Below are 14,131 nucleotides of genomic sequence, written 5' to 3' on the forward strand. Positions count from 1 at the left end.
CCTCCTGAGTAGCTGGGAATACAGGTGCATGCCACCATACTCGGCTAATTTTTGTATTTTTAGTAGAGACGGGGTTTCACTATGTTGGCCATGCTGGTCTTGAACTCCTGAACTCGTGATCAGCCTGCTTTGGCCTCCCGAAATGCTCGGATTACAGGCGTGAGCCTCCACACTGGCCTCACGTGCTTTTAGTTGTAGTGTTTTGTTTTTGCTTTTTAGTAATTGAAGTAATTGTTGTTTTCAAATTCCTTCTTCTGGTTTATCAATTTCCTTATATTTTTCTTAATGTTTTTACTGAGAAATACTAACAAATTTTATCATGCAATCATGTATATTTTTATTATATTCAGTAACATACTAATGCTTTATTATGTTAATTAGCTATAAAAATATATTTAAAAGTCCTGCTTTGTCATGTTGGCTACAGAATAACACTAATCACTAACACGTCATTTCAAATATATAAATATCAAAGTATATATATGTGTGTTTTATACACCATATATTACATTATATTAAATACATATATGCCTTATTTATATATATATATAATGTATGCTGAATTTTCTTTCTCTTTCTTCCATTCTTCTTTCTTTCTCTCTCACTTCATTTCTTGCTTGCTTTTCTGTTTTTGTTTAATCTGTTTTTTGGTGACCCAGACAGCATGCATTTTCTCTTCCTAAGAACATTCTATTTTTTGGGGGGAGGGATCTATCACTTCCCCTTATTGTTGATGAATTGATAGAATGATAAATCAAGTTACCTTGACCACTCTTATATAGCCAATGACTCACTCTAGGTCAATAATACTATCCTAGGACTTTGCATCTTGACTGAACATTTGTTCACTCTTCTTGAGTAAAAAAACTCCAAAACTCGGTGAAAACAAGCCAAAAATATATTAATTATTGCTCACATATCTATGAGTTGGTTTGGTTTCTGACCTTCCAGGCACGACTGTCACGAATTATTCTTGTCATTATACATCTGAGATGACAAAAAGACTAGCTGAGATGATAAGTTCTATGTTTCACTGATCATCGTTGGATGAGTGAGCTTAACAAGAGACGTTACTCTCATAGCAACACCAAAGATGATAAAGAGCATTTGGCTAACTGACACTTTTCTCCATGTACTATTTGCCAAAACAAGTCACATAACTAAGCCAAAAGAGATGGAGGAATTAATTTCCCTCATGGAGATGAGAAGACTTGCAAAGTTATATAACAAGAGTAGATACAGAAGGAGAAGTATTAGAGTCAATAATGAAATCTACCAGGCATTGAGAGCCACAAAGGCAAAATGTATGTGTAAAATATTCACTTTATTAGCACCTAAGAAAGAGAGAGTTGAGCAAGCTATATCTGTTTCCTAAGAGCCCAGTAATTGCTGGTATACATGTTGTTTCTTATGCTAGTTCCTAGTCTCTGTGTAAATTTGAACTAAACAATATATAAAAGATTCCCCTTTTCTTAATTTTGTGGAAATTGGTATTGCTTACTTCCAAATAAAGAATCCTAAGTGGTTAAGAATAAAACAAAATTTGAAGAAGGTAGAATATATAAAGAGGCTGACAAATTCTTTGTGATCTTGGCTTAAAGAACAATACATCTCACTGCAGCCTTTGCAACTTTATTACTTTTCTTCCTAAGAGCCTTAGGAATTTCTAAATCCAGTTTTCCAGCTTAATCTTTACAGTGGAAAGAAAACTTCTCTTTATACTAACTCCCATTTGAGAATCCTGTACTTTTCCTCAAATATAGAGAACTTCACTTCTCTCCTTGCCATGGCCAGCTTATTTTTCACTTATTGGCTTCCACAAAGTTGGCCGTGACCTGTGCTCTCCACAACAAAAATCACATAAACTGATGGCAATGCAGAATTTAAGTAAACATCTTTAGCTAGTGATGATGCTTGATCCAGTAGTAGCTACACTGTTAGTTCTCTCAACTTCTACTACTTTTGCTTGCTATTTCTCTTAGTTTCCTTTGTTTTCCCTTCATAGTACATTCTATTGTATTACACAATATAAATATGTCATTTTATTATTATCATCATATTACACAATACAAAGATTCTACAGCAATGCTGTCCAATTGAAATATACTGTGAATGATAGGTATAAGACATATATGTAGTTTTAAATTTTAATACCCATAGTGAAATAAAAAGATAAAATGAAATTTAGTAGTATATTTAATTCAAAATATTCAAAATATAACCATCTAAAAATACAATCAATATTAAATTGTTCATATGAGTTTTTTCTTTTTTTTTGGTATAAAGTGTTCAATATCCAATGTGCATTTTATACTTACTGCAAGCATGTCTCCATTTGGACTCACTATATTTGAAGCGGTCAATAGCCACACATGGCTAGAGACTACAATATTCAACAATGTAAGTCCATAAAGTTTCTTAGGGCTGAGTTATGTATGTCTAACTTATTTGCAAATTTCATAAGGGCAGAGGTCTTTTCTATACTGTTTACCACAATACACATAGAACCAATCACAAGGTTTAGTCTAAAATAATAGGCATTTAAGAATTTTGTATCAAAAACTCATTTAGTATAATGTTATCTATTTTTTCTAGAGTGAAATACATAGTTCCATCTTTTAAATTTCTACCTTATAAGCACTATTTATCTACCATAAAATTATCTGTTCATTTGTTTTGAAATTATTTATTAAACACTTAGATACAAGTTTTTCTTTATTTAAATTCTCTCAATAATTTTCCGTTTTTCCCAATGCTATGTGAGTCAATCGTCAAGGAAAAATATCCTGTTCATTAAGAGTTTAAATGTTTTAGTATAAAATGATGACCTGTTTTATGATCAAACAATAGTTATTTACCAAAGTTTACACATTCCCAGCTGTGTATTATTATGAAACTTTAGGTTATGTCAATCATCAATAGAGTTTCTTCATTTGATACCCTTAACATAATTTTTTCCAGATATAGATACATTATGTTCATATGTTATCTTTAGATTTCTGGATCTTTGTGATATCTGTTCTCATTTATATGGTCATGAGTGATTTTAATAGAAGGTGAAATAGAATAAGATACTCTTAGTAATCTGCCTCATAAGTGAGAAATTCACTATATTTTTTGACATTTATTAGAATCATTATTTTTAAATTTCATGGCTATAGTGCTATACTTATCCTACTGAGAACTGTTCTCAATTTAATTAATAAGGACTTGTCTGTTGAATACATCATTCCTTTTAGGATTCCTCCCATCTTCTCAGGGTGTACTGGAAGGAAAATTTGTGTGCTTTTGCTGAATATTATTATAATTATACCTTTGGATAGTTTAATATACTGACATGATTAGTTGTACTGAGTTTATATTTTAATATAACACTCAAATTTTTTACTGGATTATGCGAGTCAGGTACTCTTACCTGAACATTTTAGCCACTTATATATAAACCTCTACCATGATTTTACAATGCTAGGCTGTCTTTAAAAAGTCCATGGCATTTATCAGGAATAAGACATTTTAAAAATCAATTTCTAGCAGTTTGAGCTATGAGAATGCAAATTATAACATTGTACTACAGTTCTGCGATGTACTAAAAAATTAAGAAGAGGCATAACAATAATTACGCCAGGTGGTGTGTTTTATTTGTAATGACAAAGCTTATTTCTACACAAAATGCCTCTAGTATAAAAGAATGTCAAGAATTACTATCTAACGCATTGCTGATTTCTTTAATTACTCTCATTAATGTGCCTTTAATAGCTACCCAGAATTAAATATTTAAAATACATTGTGCATTTTTTATTAAAGGAGATATTTAAATAAAGCAAAATAAATTTCATATCTATAATCTTCAGTTATAGGAATGAAGATAGAAGCAGTGTATATTTATCTTAGGGAAGTTGTTAGTAATTACTAAATTTCTTAACAAAGCAAAATTGGATTTGCCAAAATATAAACAATATAAATAATCATACGTTTAAGTGGTTCAACATTTTAAAGTGTTAATTACCTTCTAAGATATATTCTGCCTCAAAGCCTCCATACATGCTGAGAAACATATTGAGGAATTATAAACATCTTGTGTAAAACATGTTGTCATATATTCTCCAACAACTGTGTTTCAGTAAAATCTGCCCAAGGCTTAACAAAAAATAAGTGTTTAAAGTATTATCGTCTACATCAAGAGCAGCATTTTGTCAGTTAAATAAATTATGATAACTTTGTGAAATACAGTAATTAAGGTGCTTCTATGTAATAGAATAATGTGTAACTGGTAGAATATTACTTTACAAGAATGTTTAAGGTTATTAAAATGTTCAGATATGTTAAAGTGCACTTGTTGAATAATATACAGCTTATGATGAAAATTTTGTGAGTGAATGATGAAAATTTTGTTGGGTATATATGTAAATATTTAATGTGTGTAGAAAATGAGAGAGAGATAAAGATGGTAAGAGCAGGTAAGTACTTTAAAAGAATTATAACCCAAAGAATTATAATAATCATCATCTGGGTAGTAGAATTAGGTTTTCTTAATTTCCTTCTTACACTTTCAAAAGCATTTTACAGTGTGTCATTATGAATATATATGACTAGTTTAATAAAAATAATTGCACAAAGTATGTATTAATGATTATAAATAGAATACATTATTTAGTATATACTATACTTATAATTACTTCCTTCAACAGAACTACTTTGTTTTACTATGATCAGACACTAATATTAACCAAATTATATCTTCTAGATTCATCTGCTCCATTTATACCCTCTTTTAAATTTACCTCCAAGAAAGCAATTCTGTTCTTTCTTGCACCTCTAATTTCTTTCCACCGTATCCTTTCTTTTTAATTCCATAAATGAGTATGAAGTTTGTCATGGATGTTCTGTGTGGCCCTAGGACAAAATCTATCAGAAACCATATTGCATGAAGATGGCTGGCAGCTGAGTCCTTTAGAAACGCCTTTTGCTGAAGGGAGTTGGGCCATCAAAGAGGTGATGATACATCCCTGGGAGAGGTCAGGGTCCAATGACGGTTTAATGTGAGGTTTGAGATGCCCAGCCCCCTTGCGTGATTCAGAACTTCTCTGTAGGGCCATATCCATTTCATAAGCCCTGTGTGATTGGCTGAAGTTTCTGTTCCTACTGTAACCAATTCCTCCCTTCTCCTTTTCCAATTCAGCTTCTTGTGTTTCCTCATAGATACTGTGACTGAAAACGACCCAATGCCTTTCCTGCATAAAAATGTCTGTCTCTTAGTCTACTTTGCAGGCAAAATGACAAAGGGATTATTCAAAGGTACATCCAGCTAGTGTTGCAAGGAAATATTTATTGGGATTACACACAAAAATGTGAAGGTTCTGTATAAGAAGGGGAGCCCATTTTCAGTTCAAACCTTAAATAAATGTCCCTCTGGACATCAATTGTGGTAGATTTACTTAAAGTAAATTGTATAATTTTTTATGACTTCAAAGGCTAAGTATTTAGTGGTAATGGCTCTTAAAACTGTCATCAGAAGGAAGAGGATCAGCAGAGTTGGGACAATCTAGTCAAATTCAATTAAATATTGAATACTAAATTCTTCCTATATTTTCTAGCTTTGTTCTAGATGTTACTTGGGAGGCTGAGGCAGGAGAATCGCTTGAATCTGGGAGGCTGAGGTTGCAGTGAGCCAAGATCCTGCCACTGAACTCCAGCCTGGGTCACAGAGTGAGACTCCACCTCAAAACAAAAACAAAAAGCAAAACAACAACAACAACAACAACAACAAAACAAAAACTTAAGCTTTAGAAAATGTTGTAATAGAGATTTTATGGAGGGTAATATGGTTAACATTTCTCTACTTCCTTAGTGATGGAGAATCAAGAATTTCTTACCTACCTATTCTCTATCTACCTCAGTTTTTGAATCCTTCACTTGTTTACTCTGCATCATATCTAGCACTCTGCCAGTCTGTTTTATATCCCTACCCCGCTTGAACCTTGATAGCTAAACTTAAACATCATGTAGTCTACAACTAATCCAGACTTATTCTCTCTGTGAAATAGGTTCTAGCATCTATCACCATTTCAGTAAAGGGCAAATGAAAGAATTGTAAACACACCCTCACATTCTAAGTCTTCCATCCACTGAGCAACAGGAATTTCTTAATTTACACTCCATATGGTGGCCAAGGACTGATCTATTATTATGTGAGTAATTCACACCAGGTATTCATGACCAGGTAAATCTACACTCCTCATAATTCTGTGGTTTCCCTGTTGTTTGAAATAGTCTGTAAAGTTGTTTATTCTTCCCTGTGTCCTTCGTTTTGTGCTTTTTTCTTATTCAATTACTTATTACTTATCTATCCTATTTTTCTTTCCCCTCCCACCCCAAACTCTGACAACTACTGACCTGTTCATCATTCCTGCAGTTTCTCCTTTTCTAGAATGTCAAATAAATACAATCTTAAAATATGTAACCTTTGAGACTGGCTTCTGTTACAGCACAATGCATTTGCAATTCATCTATGTTGTTGTGTGTGTCAGTAGTTGATTACATTTTATTGTTCAGTAATACTCCCTTGTTTGTATAGGCTAAGTTTGTCTATTCCATCACCTATGCATTTGAATTAATGCCAGTTTGAGTTATCCTGGCATAAACATTCTTATATAGATTTTGGGGTGAAAGTAACTTTTCATTTCTCTAAAATAAACATGTAGAAATGGGATTGTTGAGTCAGATGGTAATTACATGTTTAACTTTTTAAGAAATAGACTGTCTTAGATTCTTTAGTGTTGCTGTAATAGCATATCATAGACTGGGTAATTTTAAAGAGGGTAAATTTATTTCTTATAGTACTGGAGACTGGAAAGTCCAAGATCAAATGGCACACATCTGGATAAGGCCTTCTTACTGCACCGTTTCATGGCTGGGAGCAGAAAGGCAAGAAAACATAGAAGTGGGGTCACTTTTTTGTCTGGTAGCTTTACTTTTAAATTTTTGAAGAACCTACATACTGTTTGTATTAGTTCATTTTGTGTTGCTGTAAAGGAATACCTGAGGCTAGGAAATGTATAAAGAAAATAATTTTATTTGGCTCATAGTTCTGCATGTGCTGTACAATCATGGCACCAGTATCTGCTTGGCTTCTGGTGAGGCCTCAGGAAGCTTTTACTCATAGCAGAAGGGAAGGGATCCAGCATGTCACATGGTGAGGAAGGGAGCAAGCAAGAGAGAGAAAGTGCCAAGCTCTTTTAAACAACCAGCTCTCTCACGAGCTAACAGAGTAAGGACTTACTTATTACTGTGAAGACAACACCAAGTCATTCGTGAAGGATCCATGTCTACGACCCAAACATCTCGCATTAGGCCTACCTGCAACATTGGAGGTCACATTTCAACAGAATATCAGTGTTTTCACAATGCCTATATTACTGCTGAGTTTTAGGAGTTCTTTCTATGTATCTTTCTGGATACAAGTTTTTCATCGATGTTATGCTTGATAAAGCAAACAAGGTCTGAGGGCAAAGACTAGAGTAAATACCTAATGCCTTGATGCACAGACATTGATGAATGTTCACAAGCATCAAAATATGAAAGGCATTATGACTTCATGAAACAAACTAAATAAGGTGCCAGTGACCAACTTTAAATAGAGGGATATGTGTAACCTCTCAGACAGATAATTCAAAATTACTGCTTTAAGGAAGCTCAACCAACTTTAGGAAAATACAGAGAAGGAATTCAAAATTTTATCAGAGAAACTTGACAAAGAGGTCGAAAAAAATCAAATGGAAGTCCTGGAGCTGAAGATGCATTTGAGGTTCTCAACAGCAAAATTGATCGAGCAGAAGAAAAAACATCAGTGAGCTCAAAGACAGCTATTTAGAAATATCAAAAAGTCAGGGAAAAAAAAAAGAATGAAATTCTATGGCCAGGTGCAGTGGCTCACGCGTGTAATCCCAGCACTTTGGGAGGCTGAGATCAGAGGATCACTTGAGCTGAGGAGTTCAAGAACAACCGGGGCAACGTGGCAAAAACCCATCTCTACAAAAAATACAAAAAGTAGCCAGACATGGAGGTGCACACCTGTAGTCACAGCTACTCAGGAGGCTTAGGCAGGAGAATCACTTGGGCTTGGAAGATCAAGGCCACAGTGAGTTGTGATCGAGCCACTGCACTCCAGCCTGGGTAACTGAGCAAATATCCTGTCTCACAACAACAACAAAAAAGGAATGGAATCCTGTCATTCACAATGTGGATGGAACTGGAGGACATTAAGTGAAATAAACTAGGAACAGAAAGTTAAACACCACATGTGATATGGTTTGGCTCTGTGTCACCACCCAAATTTCATCTCGAACTGTAATCCCCACATGTCGAGGGAGGGACCTGGTGGGAAGTGATTGGATCATGCGGGTGGTTTCACCCATGCTGTTCTTGTGATAGTGAGTTCTCATGAGTTCTGATGATTTAAAAGTGTTTGGCAGTTCCTCTCCTCTCTCTTGCCTGCTGCCATGTAAGATGTGCCTTGCTTCCCTTTTGCCTCCTGCCATGATTGTAAGTTTCCTGAGGTCTCCCCAGCCATGTGGAACTGGGAGTCAATTAAACCTCTTTTCTTTATAAATTAAAAAAAAAAAAGTCAAAAAAAAAAAAGTCAGAGAAGAAAACAGGAAAAGAACAAAAAATGAAAAACATAAAATCTAGAAAACAGCCTCAAAAATACAAATCTAAGAGTCATTGACCTTCAAAAGGGAGTTGAGAAGGAGTAAAGGGTAGAAAGATTATTGAAAGAAATAATAACAGAAAACTTTCCAAGCCTAGAATAAATACATAGATATCCAAGTGAAGGAGTTTCGGAGATCACCAAAGATTTAACTCAAATAAGACTACTTCAAGGCAAGTAACACATTATAATTACAACACCTTATTTTAAACTGATGACCTCTTAACTTTGATCACAGTATAAGAATGGAAATAAAGAAACTCTAAAGCAAGAAACTCTAAAATACAGAAACTCTCCATATTAACTTCATTTTCTGCATCTCTCCCCCAGGCATAAATATTTTGACTTCTAGATGTCTCAATTTACATCTTTTATATTGTTTACCTCAATATATTTTTATTTTTATTATTGTTAATAATTTTGTCTTTTACTTTTTATGTTAAATATATGACAGGTTTACAAACCACAATTACATCATTGGAGTATTCTGAATTTGTCTGACATTTACTTTTATCATTGAGTTTTATGCCTTTAAATTTTGTTGTTAAATATTACTGTCCTTTCCATTTAAATTGCAGTATTTTATTTAGTACTTCTTCTAAGGTGGATCTGGTGGTCACACATTCCCTCAACTTTTCTTTGCCTGGCAAAATCTTTATTTCTGCTCCATGTTTGAGGATAGTTTTGCTGGATACATCATTCTGTGTTGGCAGTTTTTTGTTTCTGTTTTTGTTTTTGTATTTCAGCCTTTAAATATGTCACCCACTCCTTCCTGACTGCGTGATTTCTGCTGAGAAGTCTGCTTCAACACATTGAGGAGCTTCTTTATCTGCTATTTTCTTATTTTTTCTTGCTGCTTTTAGGGTCCTCTGTTCATCCTTCACCTTTTAGAGTTTGAATATTACTTGTGAGGCATTGAACTCAAGTGCAGTCCTGTTACAGCAAAAAGAAAAAAGACCAAATTCAGCTGTGTCCACAGAGAGAGCATTTAAACCAGCCCTAGCCAGAAGAGAATTGCTCATTCCAGTGGTTGGAACTTGAGTTCCCATTAGTCTTGCCACTGCAAGCTACAGCATTCTGTGTCTCCAAGTAAACTCGAAAAGCAGTCTAAGCCAGGGGTGTCCAATCTTTTGGATTCCCTGAGCCACATTGGAAGAAGAAGAATTGCCTTGTGCCACACATAAAAACACTAAAACTAACGATAGCTGATGGACTGAAAAAAAAAAAGTCACAACAAAATCGTACTTGTAAACTTTTAAGAAAGTTTACAAATTTGTGTTGGGCCACATTCAATTGGGTTGGACAAGCTTGGTCTAGGTCATAAGGACTACAACTATTAGGTGAGTCCTAGTGTTAAACTCAGCCCAGAAACAATGGACTTGGGGGGCACATGACATACTGAGGTCCAACTAGGGCAGCCAAGGAAGTGCTGCCATCACTCATTCCTCAAGCCCAGACCCCTTCCTTCTGCTTGAGGAAAGAAGAAGGAAAAGTGGGAAGAACTATGTCTTGCATCTAGGCTATCAGTTTAACCACAGCTCAACCACAGCAGGATAGGGCACCGGTCAGAGTTATGATGCTCCCATTCCACGTCCTAGCTCCTAGATGACATTACTAGACTCACCCTGAGCCAGAAGAGAATCCACTACCTTGAAGGAAAGGTCCTAGTCTTGGCAGCATTCAGCATCTGCTAACAGAAGAGCCCTTGGGCCTCAAATAACAAGCAGCAATACTCATGTACTACATCAAGGACCTTGATGAACCTCTTATAATTACTGGCTTAAGGTGAGACTCAGCAAATTGCCAGCAGTGGTGAATACGTGGTGAAATCCCTTCTGCTTGAGAAAAGCAGAGAGAAAAGTAGAGGAGACTTTGTCTTGCACCTTAGATACCAGCATGAGTACAGGGCGGTAGAGCACCAAGTGGGCTCCTGGGGTCACTGATCCAATAAATTCACTTTTGAACAGCATTTCTGAACATTCCCGGGGCCAGAACCCACTGCCCCTGAGGGATAAGTCCCAGGCCAGAAAACGTTCACAACAAGCTAACTAAGAGACCTTAGGCCTTAAGGGAACATTGGTGTTAGTCTGGCAATAATCCTCGTGGACTGGGATAGAAGTGGCTAGGAGGTGAGGCTCCTCTGCTTTTGGAAAGGGGAGGGAAGAGTGGGAAGGACTTCATCTTGGGTTGGAGTGCCAGCCTAGCTGCAATACAATAGAATACCAGGTAAAATTCTAAGGTTTTTGACTGAAGTCCCTAACTCCTGAATGGCATTTCTGGACTCATCCAGGGCCTGGGGGATCTCGCTGACCTGAAGGGAAGGACAAAGATCTGGCTGGCTTTGCCACCTGCTGATTGTAGAGCCCCAGGGCCTTGAGGGAACATAGGCAGTAGCCAGGGAGTGGATGAAACAGGCCTTGGGCAAGACCCAGAACTGTGCTGGCTTCAGATGTGAGCCAATGCAGACACAGTGGTAGTGGCCATGGGAGTGTTTAGGCCATTCCAACCCCAGCTTTAGGAGATTCAGAAAGAGAGAAAGAGAGAGCGAGAGAAAGAAAGAGAAACTCTGTATGTTTAGAAGAAAGAAGAAAGTAAGGGAAGAGAACAAGAGTCTCTGCCTGGTAATCCAGAGAATTCTCCCGGATTTTATCCAAGACCTGCTAGGGAGTACCTCTATGAGTCTGCAAGAACTACAGCATTAGGGGTGCCCTGTACAGCAGATACAGCTTAGATCACAACAATGAAGGCCTTTCAAATATCTGAAAGGCCTTCCCAAAAAGGATGACTACAAATAAACCCAGACAATGAAGACTACAATAAATACCTAACTCTTCAATGGCCAGACACCAAAGAACATCTGTTAGCATCAAAATCATCCAGAAAATCAAGACTTCACCAAATGAACTAAATAAGAAACCAAGAATCAATCCTGGAGAAACAGAGATATGTGACTTTTCAGAAAGACAACTCACAATAGCTGTTGAGGAAACTCAAATAAATTCTAGATAAAAGCTGTCATGGTGGCTCATGCCTGTAATCCCAGCACTTTGGGAGGCCAAGGCAGGCAGATCACCTGAGGTCAGGAATTTGAGACCACCCTGGCCAACATGGTTAAACCCCATCTCTACTAAAAATACAAAAATTAGTTGGGCATGGTGGCAGGCACCTATAATCCCAGCTACTTGGGAGGCTGAGGTGGGAGAATCGCTTGAACTTGGGAGACGGAGGTTGCAATGAGCCGAGATCATGCTCCTGCACTCCAGCTTGGGTGACAGAATGAGTCTCCATCTCAAAAGAAAAAAAAAAAGAAATTCTAGATAAACATAGAGAAGGAATCCAGAATTCTATCACATAAACTTAACAGATAAATCGAAATAATTAAATAAAATCAAACAGACATTCTGGAACTGAAAAATATAACTGGCATACTGAAGAATGCATCCAAGTCCTTTAACAGGAGAACTGATCAAGCAGAAAAAAGAATTAGTGAACTTAAAAACAGGCTATTTGAAAATAAAAATTGGAAGAGACAAAATAAAAAAATAAAAAGCAATAAAGCACATCTACAAAATCTAGAAAATAGCCCCAAAGGGGCAAATGTAAGAGTTACTGGCCTTAAAGATGAGGTAGAGAAAGAGATAGAAATAGAATGTTTATTCAAAGGGATAATAAGAGAACTTGCCAACGTACAGATGACTCAATCAAAAGTAATAACTACAACAATTTTAAGTACATAGTTAATACAATAAGATATAAATAGAAACAACAAAAAGTTAAAAAGCAGAAGGATGAAATTAAGGCATAGAGTTTCATTATTATCCTTTTTGCTTGTTTATTTGTTTACAGAAATACTGTAACGTTGTTATCAGTTTAAAATAATGGTTGTAAGATAGCATTTGCAAGCCCTATAGTAACCTAAAGCAAAAAAAAAAAAAAAAATAGAATAAATTGCACAAAAAACAAAAAGCAAGGAACTAAATCACATCACAAGAGAAAATCACCTTCAGTAGAGGAAAACAGGAAGGAAAGAAAGCAGGAAGAGAAAACCACAAAACAACAGAAAACAAATAACAAATTGGCAGGAATAAATCCTTAATTTTCAGCAATAACATTGAATGTAAATGGAGTAAACTCCCTAATAAAAATACATTGACTGGCTGAATGGATAAAAAAAAAAACCCATGGATTTATTGCCTACAAGAAATACACTTCACCTATAAAGACACATATGGACTGAAAATAAAGGGATGGAAAAAGATATTTCATGCCAATAGAAACTGAAAAAGAGTAGGAGTCGCTATACTTATATCAGACAAAATAGATACCAAGACAAAAATTGTAAGAAGTGATAAAGAAGGACATTATATAACAATAAAGGAGTCAATTCAGTAAGGGAATATAACAATTTTAAGTATATATGCACCCAATTCTGGAGCACCCAGATGTATATAAAAAAATATAGTAGAGCTAAAGAAAGAGATAGGTCCCAATACAATAATAGCTGGTGACTTCAACACCTCACCTTCAGCATTGGACAGATCATATGGACAGAAAATCAACAAAGAAATATCAGACTTAATCTGTACTATAGACCAAATGAATCTAATATATATTTAGAGAACGTTTCATCCATGAGCTGCAGAATACACATTCTTTTTCTCAGCACATAGATTATTCTCAAGGATAAACCATATGTTAGGCCACAAAACAAGCCTTAAAACATTCAAAAAATTGAAATACTATCAAGTATCTTGTCTGGCCAAAATGAAATAAAACCAAAAATTAATAACAAGAGTAATTTTGAAAATGGTACGAATACATGGAAATTAAACAATATACTCCTGAATGATCAATGGGTAAATAAAGAAATAAAGGAAGAAATCAAAAAAATTCTTGAAACAAATGATAATGGAAGCACAACATTCCAAAATTGATGAGATACAAAAAAAGGAGTACTAAGAGGGAAGTTACAGCTATAGGTGCCTATATAATAATGAGGAAAAACGGCAAATGAATTATCTACATATGCATCTTAAAGAACTAGAAAAGCTAGAGAAAACCAAACTCAAAATTAGTAGAAGAAAAAAATAACAAATCTCAGGGCAAAAATAAATGAAATTTAAATTTAAAGATACAAAAGATCAATAACCTCAAAGTTTGTTGTTTGAAAATTTAAACAAAATTGAGAAAACATTAGCCAGACTAAGAAAAAAATGAATCCAAATAAATAAAATCAGAAATGTAAAAGAAGACAACTGACACTGAAGAAATTTAAAGGATTATTAATGACTACTATGAGCAACTATACGCCAACAAGTGGGAAAATCTAGTGGAAATGGGCAAATTTCTAGATACATACAACCTACCAAGATTGAACCATGAATAAATCCAAAACTTGATCAGACCAATAAGTAATGAGATCAA

The 14,131-nt window shown here is 35.3% G+C and overlaps 1 long non-coding RNA gene across 1 annotated transcript in view; it reads right to left on the reverse strand.

The window, feature by feature from the left end:
- Positions 1–7,043: 7,043 nt before the first annotated feature.
- The window catches only part of LOC129533628 (uncharacterized), a 90,349-nt gene continuing 83,261 nt past the window's right edge, over positions 7,044–14,131 (reverse strand). Inside the window, exon 4 of the long non-coding RNA XR_010133912.1 lies at positions 7,044–9,640. This is a non-coding gene — a long non-coding RNA (uncharacterized lncRNA). The remainder of the gene's footprint in view (positions 9,641–14,131) is intronic.

Source organism: Gorilla gorilla, chromosome 4 (genome assembly GCF_029281585.2).
Source record: "Gorilla gorilla gorilla isolate KB3781 chromosome 4, NHGRI_mGorGor1-v2.1_pri, whole genome shotgun sequence".
Classification (NCBI taxonomy): domain Eukaryota; kingdom Metazoa; phylum Chordata; class Mammalia; order Primates; family Hominidae; genus Gorilla; species Gorilla gorilla.